A 10,989-nucleotide genomic window follows, 5' to 3' on the forward strand; every position below is an offset into this window, starting at 1 on the left:
AAGATGGACATTGGAAGAGGAACTGCAAGGCTTATCTTGCATCCTTGAAGAACAAGTCTTCAGAAGCAGGTATGATCAATGTGATTGAATCAATATTTACAGTTAATAATACTTCCACTTGGATATTTGATTCAGGTGCATCTCACCATGTTTGCACTTCGTTGAAGGACCTAGTGGGAGCAAGGAAGCTTAAAGCTGGAGAAATCTCCCTACGTGTGGGAAATGGTACAAGAGTTGATGCCAAGGCCGTAGGGACTTATATTTTGAAGCTACCATCAAGAGATACATTGGAGTTGAAGAATTGTCTTTATCTTCCTATATGTATAAAGAACCTTATCTCTATCTCCATGCTTTTGAAGGATGGTTATAGAGTAGTGTTTGATAAACTAAGTGGGTTTGTATCTATTAATGGACGTATGATATGTCATGCTAATATTATTGATGGACTTTTTCATCTAGCTTTGGATGCTAGTATTAACTGTATGAAGGAAAATGCTTTGGGATCCAAAAGATCTCGAGAAACGGTTAACCCTATTAAGATGTGGCACCTTAAGCTTGGTCATATTAGCCAAGATCGAATTCACAAGTTATCCAAAGAAGGATATTTAGAGTCTTTAGGATCTGATCCTATGCCTACTTGTGAGTCTTGTCTAAAGGGCAAAATGACTAAGTCTCATTTTGGTGGACAAAGAACAAGGGTTAAAGAACTCTTGGGCCTAATACATACTGATGTATGCGGTCCAATGTCCACTATTAGTAGAGGTGGATTCTCATACTTCATAACATTTACCGATGACTACTCTCGATTTGGTTATGTATACCTTATGAAGCATAAATCATAAGCCTTTGAAATGTTCAAAGAATATAAGAATGAAGTTGAGAAACAAACCGGCAAGAGTATTAAGGCTCTTAGATCTGATCGAGGAGGCAAATACTTAAGCACAGAGTTTAGTGATTATCTTAAACAAGAAGGCATTGTTTCTTCATTGGCTCCTCCTGGAACGCCACAACTCAATGGTGTCTCTAAAAGGAGAAACCGAACATTGTTAGACATGGTTCGTTCCATGATGAGCTATACTGATTTACCTATATCATTTTGGGGATATGCACTTCAAACAGCAACTTATTTGTTGAATAGAGTGCCTTCCAAGTCTGTCCCACTTACACCATATGAGATGTGGCATGGGAAGAAACCGAGTCTTAATCACATTAAGATTTGGGGTTGTCCAGCTTATGTCAAGAGACTAGAAGCAGGTAAGCTTGAAGCTAGATCAAGCAAGTGTTTATTTGTGGGATATCCTAAAGATAGTTTAGGCTATTATTTCTATCAACCTGACGAACAAAAGGTGTTACTTTCCTTGAAAGAGACTATGTCGTTGATGGGAATACTCAGCAAATGGTAGAACTCAAGGAAGTGTCCGACAAGCCACAAGTTAACACTTCAATTCTTGATAAACAACTTCCCGAACCAACTATAGCACAAACTCCAAGGAGATCTAGTAGGATCCGGATACCTCCTGAGAGGTATGGTTTACGTCATGAAAGCCTTGGGGAGTTAAATCTCCTTGGTGACAATGAAAACTTACATGATCCTTCTACTTACACTGAGGCAATGTTAGACATTGACTCAAAGAAATGGCAAGAGGCCATGCAATCCGAGATTGACTCTATGCATACCAACCAAGTCTGGACTCTTGTTGACCCTCCACCTGGTATTAGACCAATTGGTAATAAATGGGTCTTCAAGAAAAAGATAGGCTCAGATGGTAAAATAGAAACCTACAAAGCTAGGTTAGTGGCAAAGGGCTATAAGCAAAGAGAGGGCATTGACTATGAAGATATGTTCTCTCCTGTTGCCATGGTTAAATCCATTCGGATATTACTTGCTATAGCTGCTCACTATGATTATGAGATATGGCAAATGGACATAAAAACTGCCTTTTTGAATGGCAATCTTCAGGAAGAGCTATATATGGATCAACCTGAAAGCTTTGCGTCTAAAGATAACATTCATAAGGTGTGCAAGCTTCACCGGTCCATCTATGGACTTAAGCAAGCTTCAAGGAGTTGGAACATCCGTTTTGATGATGCAGTCAAATCATTTGGTTTCACACAAAACATGGATGAACCTTGTGTTTATAAGAAGGTTAGTGGGAGTGCTGTTGTGTTCCTTGTACTTTATGTTGATGACATCCTACTATTTGGGAATGATGTAGGGATGCTATCTTCAATTAAAGTTTGGTTGTCCAAGACCTTCCTTATGAAGGATCTTGGAGAAGCTTCCTATGTACTAGGCATAAAGATCTATAGAGATAGATCTAAATGATTGATTGGATTATCTCAATCCTTGTACATAGATAAGGTGTTGAAAAGATTTCATATGGACAAATCTAAGAAGGGTTTCCTGCCTGTAAGACATGGCATTCACCTTTCTAAGAAAATGTGCCCACAAACGATTGAGAAAGTGCAAAAGATGAGCAAGATCTCATATGCATAAGCAATTGGGAGCCTCATGTATGCGATGCTATGCACTAGACCTGATATTAGTTATGGCGTAAGCATAACAAGTCGATATCAGTCTAATCCAGGTATGGAACACTAGAATGCTGTAAAGAATATCCTCAAGTACTTGAGAAGGACTAAGGATTTATTCCTTGTATATGGAGGAGGTGATTTGCAATCAGAGTTGCAAGTGGAAGCATACATAGACTCAGATTTTCAATCTGATGTGAATGACAGAAAATCCACATCAGGATTTGTTTTCACCTTGAATGGAGGTGCAGTAAGTTGGAGGAGCTGCAAGCAAGGCGTTACAGCAGATTCCACTACTGAGGCAGAATATATTGCAGCTGCAGAGGCTGCAAAGGAAGCAGTTTGGATAAAAAAGTTCATTACTGAACTTGATGTTGTTCCTACCATTGAGTCACCAATTTCACTTTACTGTGACAACAATGGGGCAATTGCTCAAGCCAAGGAACCAAGGTCTCATCAAAAATCCAAACACATTGAAAGACACTTCCATATCATAAGAGAGATAGTTAATCGTGGTGACATCAACATTCTCAAAGTAGCATCTGTTGATAACATAGGAGATCCATTCACTAAGCTTTTATCACAAATTAAGTTAGAACGACATCTTGAAAAGATGGGTGTACGTTTCATGGCTGATTGGCTTTAGTACAAGTGGGAGATTGAAGGAGTTGTGTCCTAAAACAATCATTTTGATGTAATTATTATTGTAGTTATTATTAATCAAAATGGCAAGTTTATTGTTCATTGCTTATATTTAATATTTGATTGAACAAGGTCCAAGGAAATTGAGTTAAAGAGAAAGCAATCTAAAGAGTTAGATGTATGAGACCTTTACTCTTTTACACTCTTATCCTAAATGTTCATAGTCATAGGATTATCATTTGGACATTGTTAATCCGGAAAGACTAGCACATACTATGTATGCTCAATATGGAGGATGATATGTCTCTTGTCATTTGTGTAGAGACTACACAGTTTGTTGTTGTATGTCATGAGGGGTATTTATTAATACCTGGGACTCATGGGTACATGTTGATTGAAAAAGTGTTGGATTTGTGGATCTTAATTATTGATATAAATTGCTCTTGTTATATAATTAGTAGTTGGATGTTTTGTGTTATTTGAGAATTACTCATGCGGGCTTTTTAGCTTACCGAGTTTGTTGTTTACAACCCGGTGCACCAATTCTTTGTGTAGGGGTTAGACATGCATGTGAGGATCAACATGGTTGAGGTGGAGGCATAGGGGCAGAGTTTTTGTTGAGTTTTGCTGTACTATTTATATTTTTATATTTGGGGTAGACAGTATTAAACTCATGTGAGCGTTTTCATTTTCTTAACTTTTAAGTTTATGTAATTAAGGAAATGTAATATTTAACTCAGTGTTGAGTTGTGTAATATTTACATTTTCCGCATTGAGTTTAGTTTGCCTTGAATTTGTGTGAAACAGGTTTTGGGATTATATTATTTTAAGTTATATCATGCCAAAATTTTTGAAAATTATCCTTCGAAAATTGGGGCGTGACACTTATATAGGTTCATTAAATTATACTAAAAAATATTTAATTTTATAGAGTAAAACAGAAAAGTTGTTGGAGTTGAGACTCCTATATTATATAGATTTTGTGATTTCGTCTTCTATAATAGAAAATATGCTCTAAGGGAGAATCTCTAATGAAATGAGTAAACCCATTTTATTATGTAATTTACTTTTACAAAAAACACTATTACAATAGAAAAATAATTCCGTATTCTAATAAGATTCTTACTGATCTTTTATCTCTTATCAATAAATAACACATCTCACCATTCTTTGGCCATCTCTTAGGCCTCGTTTGGTTCATGGATTGGAAAGGTTGAGAAGAGAAAGTTGTTTCTTTCCTTTGTTTGGCACACCTAAGGAAATGAAAGATTTTACTACAATATGAGAAAATATATGAGAAATTAGATCCTCCCACATACCATGAGATTTTATTTTCCTCATATTTTCCTAACATTAATTGCATATTAATTGCATCTTTTATAAATTGTTTTAATGGATGTTATTACCACATAATCCACAAAACTTTAGAATCTTAAATATTATATATTTTATTACTAAAGATATAATTGGTAAATTAATGTTAATTGTTTTCCTATCCATGCATAAACCAAACATTAGAAAAGAAAGTAAAATACATTTCCTAGTTACTTTCCTGACTTTCCTAAACATCTCGTAGGGAAACTAGTGGGAAATTTTCTAATAAGTGCTGCTAAATGTACCCAGTAAATGCCTAAGTAGACCCAGCAAACTTTATACACCCGGCAAAATCATCAAATTTCTATCCACACCCAGCAACATATCAATAATACCCTTAAGTTCATAAACCCAACCACTAGAAATACACGGTTACCGCTGCTGATGATATGGTTGGGTTCCAAACTCGATTTTGGCATAGAGCGGCTATCGTGGTGGTTGCAAAGACGAAAGCCAGAATTAGCTCTTATAAAGGAAGAGTCCTAAATCTAAACTCCTCATTGTTGAGTAATTGAAGATCGACACAAACCTGACTTTTTGTATGTATATTGTGCCCAGAAAGTATACGGCTGGAGCTTGGTGGATTAGGATATCAACAAAGGGCCTGTCAACTTGTATGTCTAGTTTCAAGATTCCAATTGAAATGTCAATATGCATGAATGCATCTCCTTGAAATTGTCAGTTGCAGATTTGCAGTAGCTTTACTACTAGGAGCTAATCACCTTGAAATATCACTATCTTCTATTCACGTTGAAAAATGTGAAAGGTTTTCAATACAACTCAATTAAAGAACTAATCTGTTTACTTTGCTGGGTATCATTGGAGTTATTAATCCTATTCTTTTGCTGGGTTTCGTTGGAGATGTGTATTGCTGTTTTTTTTTTTTATTTCGATATCGTTCATTTTGCTGGGTTTCATCACAGTAAGGGTATAATTAGAAATTACAAAGTTTTAGGGGGTTTGAAAATGATGCTGGGTCTACTCAGTTATTTGCGGTACATTTAGGCTCTAACAACACCTTTTTCTAATTTACTTTACATGAGAAAGATTAAGGAATCAATTTTCTTTGCATAACCAAACGAGGCCTTATATTTACGTTTCTCCGCCTATATAAGAAAATACGAGTCAGAGAAGAGTCAGAGAAGAGTGACGTCCCCAACCGCCGGCAGCCCTAGGGAGAGTGAGAATTCTGGTTCAGAGAAGAGTCTAGATGCCAAGTCTAAAGCCTTGAAATTGAAGGAAATTCCTTCGATAAGAAGGCATTGGCCATGTTTCAGAATTACTATGAGGAGAAAGCAAAGCGTGAGCACAAGGTTATGGTTCCGCGCCTCTGATTAGTTTCATCTATGTTTTGTTATTATCTAATTGATATTGAGAAGTAGCACTACTGAATTGGATGCTAATCATGCTATGGTGATGGTTGTTATGTTCAGTTTCATTGCTTCAAGTTTAGTTGTAGTGTGAATTAGTGGAATTTTGAAAAGAAAATCTACATAATAATTTTCTCTAGTTCATTCCTATAAGGCAATTTTAAATGTAGAGTTTTAATCATATTGCAGTTTCGATTAACATCGAAATTCTGAAAATAATCTTCCTGGCCTTGCTGTTATACTGCAAGCTGCTGCTTTTAGCACCAATCCTGATGGACACAGTCTCCATCAGGTTCTTGTTATTTCTTCTATCTTGATAATCCTTTTGGGTTAATTGGATATTTTCTTGGTATGTAATAGTGAGTCATGTTGATCAGAAGTGTGTTTGATTGAGTAACTTGAGACTGGTTTTAAGTAAAAGAGACCTGGATTTAGAAATCGTAGCTCATAATGATCTTTAGTTAGCTTCCTGTTTAGATTGTATAATTAGATTGGTTTCAGTGTTCTGTGGGATAAAATGTTTTTCTTTTAACCATCCAAACAAATTTCAGCAAAATACGGTTGAGAAGTTTTGCCCTGCTTCTGAGTTTGAAACTATTGTTGCTATATGATGTTGGTCTCTTCTTGATTCAAGTGAGAGACCATTCATGGGAAGAGGAGGTTTGAGGTGCTATGAATTACAGTTTGAAAACATTATTAGGCATGATTATGAATTGAGAAACTTTCTAGAGTTAATTTTTTCCTCTGAATGAAACTGATTTCAATTTCTAAAAACCATCAAGATCAATTGCTAGTTCTCTGCTGGGAGATCTATATTACAAGATCACCTGACCTACCAAGCTTTGAATTCATTTGCCTTACACAGGTACATTGTGTCATTGTCACTTTATCCCATGTTTAATGTTCAGTCTTACAAGTCATAAGTAACTTGTATCTCTTGAGAAGCTTAGTTCTCAAATTTGACCTCCTTGTTTTCAACAGAATGATTCTGCTTTCTTCAATATAAGCCAGCCAAAATTTTATGACTGTTTTGGTTGCTTTTACTAAACATTTCTTAGAAAAAAAAAAAAAATCCACATATTTTTCAGTAAACTTAATCCATCACATTAGTCATGCTATAAGGTCAGGGTGTGACAGTGTCTCACCTCGAGCATAGGTATAAGGAACGCCATCTCAAGCATTAGTAAAAGAGGGAAGGATACTTTTTACAGACAAACTTAATGTAATATCAGTTATTATATCATCAACTCAGCTGGATAATCAGGCACGAGGAAGCTGTACCTTATGGGTGAGTCCCTGTACGAGGCGAAGTTAAATTGGACCACGAATTCTGGTACATTGATGCTTGAATGAATTAGGCTTTAGTCAGTATCCAAAACCCACGGATGAGTCTAGCGGTGTTTATTCTTCTACACCTGTTGATTGTTGTAGACGAGAATAAGGTTATCACAAGCTGATAAAGACATGTTCAGGGAGGACGGTCTTGTCTTTGTTACACAGGTTCCCCTATTGTTATGGTATCTTTGCTCGCTGTTTATTTTTTGTTCTGTTTAGGCTACCACAGTTGATGTGCTTATAAATAAACAGTTTTTTGACTGCGCAAATTGTCTTTATCTTTTGGTTTAAGTTGTTAGTTTAATGTCTTGAGAAATTATGTTCCTTATTTTTTGGTGAACTATTATCATTGTACGGGGTACAACCGTACAACTGGGTGAGTGCCTAAAAGGCAAATATCCATGCCGATTATCCTGAGCAGTGGCCACGGCTTTTAGACTGAGTGAAGCACAACTTATATGACCAACAAGTTTATGGAGCTTTGTTTGTTTTCTGTATTCTTTCTAGAGAACATGAGTAAGTGTATCATAATCTACTAATCTTATAAAGTAATTCTTTTATATGGCTACTGCCTGGAGTTACTCTGCTTCTAATAGAAACTACAAGTTAGCTAGTAGTTTCCCATCTGAGGCAAACTTTGTGTTTAATGTGTATTTGACCACGCTTGTTATAGAAATTAATCATAAATTATGTTATCTCACATTGATGAAAATATTATTATCTGGTTTCCTGATATCTGAAATGGTCATCAGACTCTGCGAGTTCATATCCATTCATACACCAGTTACACTGAGATATCTGTCCATAGTGATCAGATTCTACTAGTTCATATCCATTCATTTACTGTCAATTAGCTAATCACTATTATTGTTAGAATGTAGATGTATCTAGTAAAATGATAGTAAAACCAGGTCCTGTCTGACCTGCTTCATAGAAAACTAAATGATTATAGTATTTACCAGATTTATTGGATTTAGGTGTGACATCATACATGATTTTTGCTGCTTTATTCGTACCAGGCTAAGAGGATACTAAAAAGTTAAAGACTGAAAGTCTCCCTAAAACGTAGTTGGATTATTCTCCAAATAATGAAGTGGGACATGAAAAATGTATCAGGCATATTGAACAGAAGTATTGAGTTGAGTAAATGTCTTCTGAATGATTCAAAGTTTCAAACAAAGTAGGTACTTAATTCTATATGCCATATTCATCAAGTACACAGGTTGGTAGACAAGTAGACAAACCAAACAATATCTCCCACATAGAATTATATATATGTGTGTCTGTGTGTTATATGTTATAAAAGCCAATAAATTTGAGAGTATGATGAAGTGGTATTCTGTGATCTCAGAACACATTTGCTATAATGAGAAAGAGATGCCACTTCTACTTTCATGCTTAGGAAGAAGCATTGATCAGTGAAAGATGGCTTTTCCTAAGTTCTTATTCTCACATGGTGTCCTGTCTTCGATGCTCTTCATTTATGTGTTTAGCTTGTTCTTCTCTTGCAAATCATGAATCCACTGTTTGCGCTGTTATTTGCTCTGTTATTGGAGAAGGTTACATGGACTCCTAGCGACCATCAGAAAGTTAGTCTGTCACCTTAGTATGAAACTTTGAACCCAAACATCTATTTACAGTCAGACAGGTAATTTGAGTAAAAGTTTACCGTAACTCTCGGAGAGGTTTCTTCCGGTAAAGACTATTAAAAACTATGAGACAGGTTCCTGTCTTTATTGTCTATCATTGTTATGGGCTTCATAGTTTTGTAATGCAATTTTGGTTTTTATCATTTATCTTTGTAACACCACTTTCTTAGAGGATAATATGAAGATTCTGGATAATATGCATTATCTTAGACTTCAATGAATTTCTGATTTGCAGGGCAAACATTTTTTTTTAGTTACAACTTACTGCATAAAATGAAATTTCATTCTGGTCATAGAGGGAAGGCACAAGGAGTGGGACAGAAACGGAATTTCTAGTTGGACAAGCAAGACTATCTATTCATTGCAGACTGCTCAGCTTCCCATGCATACAGATCTCCAAAAAATTGGATAAGCTCAACTCATATATTGTCTGGGGAGGGAGGGATACTGAGCAGCAGAGGCAGATCCACTTGGTTAACTGGGGTGAAGTATGTAAAACTAAGGCTAATGGAGGTAAGGGAATCAAAAAGGAGAGATGATCAATAAGCTATGTTAGCCAAGGGAAGCTGGAGATTGATGCGTGGTAACCATGGTCGATCATAAGTGTATTATAAGCTATTTCGCAAAAAAGTTTGTTTATTCATATTAAAAACCTCAACTCTGTTCTAGCTCTTGGTCTGGTGTTGTTCATGGAGCCAATTTGTTGATGAAAGGTCTCAAATCGAGGATTGGTGAATGATGCTAAAGATTTGTTTCTGGAATGATAATTGCTGCTCTTTGTAATTTAATGCACCAAACAGGTATGTAATGGCTTTGATAAACCTTATTTATTCCAGCATGGAATGACTATCTGCAAATCTTAAACATTTTTTTTTTCTGGAATTCTGCATTGGAGTATTTTTCTTTGTTTTTTTTTGCTCTTGGTTTATATGGACGTGGAGGGATTTGGTTTCTCCCTACTTCAGATGAAAGGATTTCCCCGAAATCGGGTATGCTTTTACCGCTTTATTTTGATTACGTGCTTGTAAATTGGTGCTGCGGTTGCAGAGGCAAAGGTACGTCTTCCGAAACTTCAATTCTGCATCTGTGGGAATGTTCATATGGAGGAGTGTTGGCATATAGATGATTGATGCATGTATTTGTTGTGGTTGACGTGTGGATTAGAGAAGGAGGATGGATAGATTTTTGCTTCTGATATGATATATGTTATTTTTGATATCTGTGGTGTCTGATCTCCCAAAATTTATAAATTTCGATTTTGACATGTTCATGATATCTGAAAGTATATGAATTGTTGTTTTAGTTTATGTTTTACACAAAGCATACTTAAACTATGAAGACACAGGTTAAGAACTCATGAAAACACTAAAAATTGTGCTGTATTATAATGTTCTGCTTATTTTGGCCTTCAAAGAAGTATTTGAGTATGATTTTATAATATATGCAGTGGTATGTGTATATGCAGGAATTTATCAAGATTTTCTGAAACTTTTCTTAGTCTAAAGGGTTAGACTGTTTTCACTAAAACTAAATAACGAATTCTTATTGTGTATGGCATATCAATTCAGAAACTACAGCTTTTTGTAAGAAATTATGTCACAAAGGCATTGATTAAAGAAAGGTTGTCTATTTTCAAGGGATGTTATGCCGAATTTCCTGTAGCATCTCCTTTGGTCCCCGCAGAGTTTATTCCCCTGAAATCCGAGGTGGGTCCTGACAATTGTCGCATGCCCGAATGCAGTACTGGAACTAATACTACATGAAGCCTGCTTACTATGGAGACCGGCTTGTTGATTTGGATGACTCTCTCAAAATGTTGTTGAAAAGACTAGAGCTGCAACAAGCTAGGGACGTGAAGGTGACATTGCATTTGGCAAGGTCCATTAGAAGAGCAACACTTCGGCCTCCTCCTCCTCCTCCTCTTTCTCCACCAAAACTTAGAGCTAGCTGGAGTAAAATATCGGCTTCGTTTAGAAAAAGGGAAAGGAGAAGGAGTAAAATATTGGCCTTGAGTCAAGGCAAAAAGAAGAAGAAAAAGAGGCAAGTCCAACAGAAAAAGGGTGATACCGACGTCCTCTCTCTCTCTC

At 36.1% G+C, this 10,989-nt stretch overlaps 1 non-coding gene across 2 annotated transcripts; it reads left to right on the forward strand.

Moving 5' to 3' along the window:
* Nucleotides 1–5,686: 5,686 nt before the first annotated feature.
* On the forward strand, nucleotides 5,687–9,747 carry LOC101297641. 2 transcript variants are annotated; one of them, XR_184699.1, is made up of 2 exons: nucleotides 5,687–5,861; nucleotides 9,138–9,747. It is a non-coding gene; the product is annotated as an uncharacterized LOC101297641 (transcript). The 2 variants fall into 2 exon arrangements; XR_184698.1 differs by having other exon boundaries at nucleotides 9,199–9,747.
* Nucleotides 9,748–10,989: the final 1,242 nt, after the last annotated feature.

This window comes from Fragaria vesca, linkage group LG5 (genome assembly GCF_000184155.1).
Source record: "Fragaria vesca subsp. vesca linkage group LG5, FraVesHawaii_1.0, whole genome shotgun sequence".
Taxonomy (NCBI): Eukaryota; Viridiplantae; Streptophyta; class Magnoliopsida; order Rosales; family Rosaceae; genus Fragaria; species Fragaria vesca.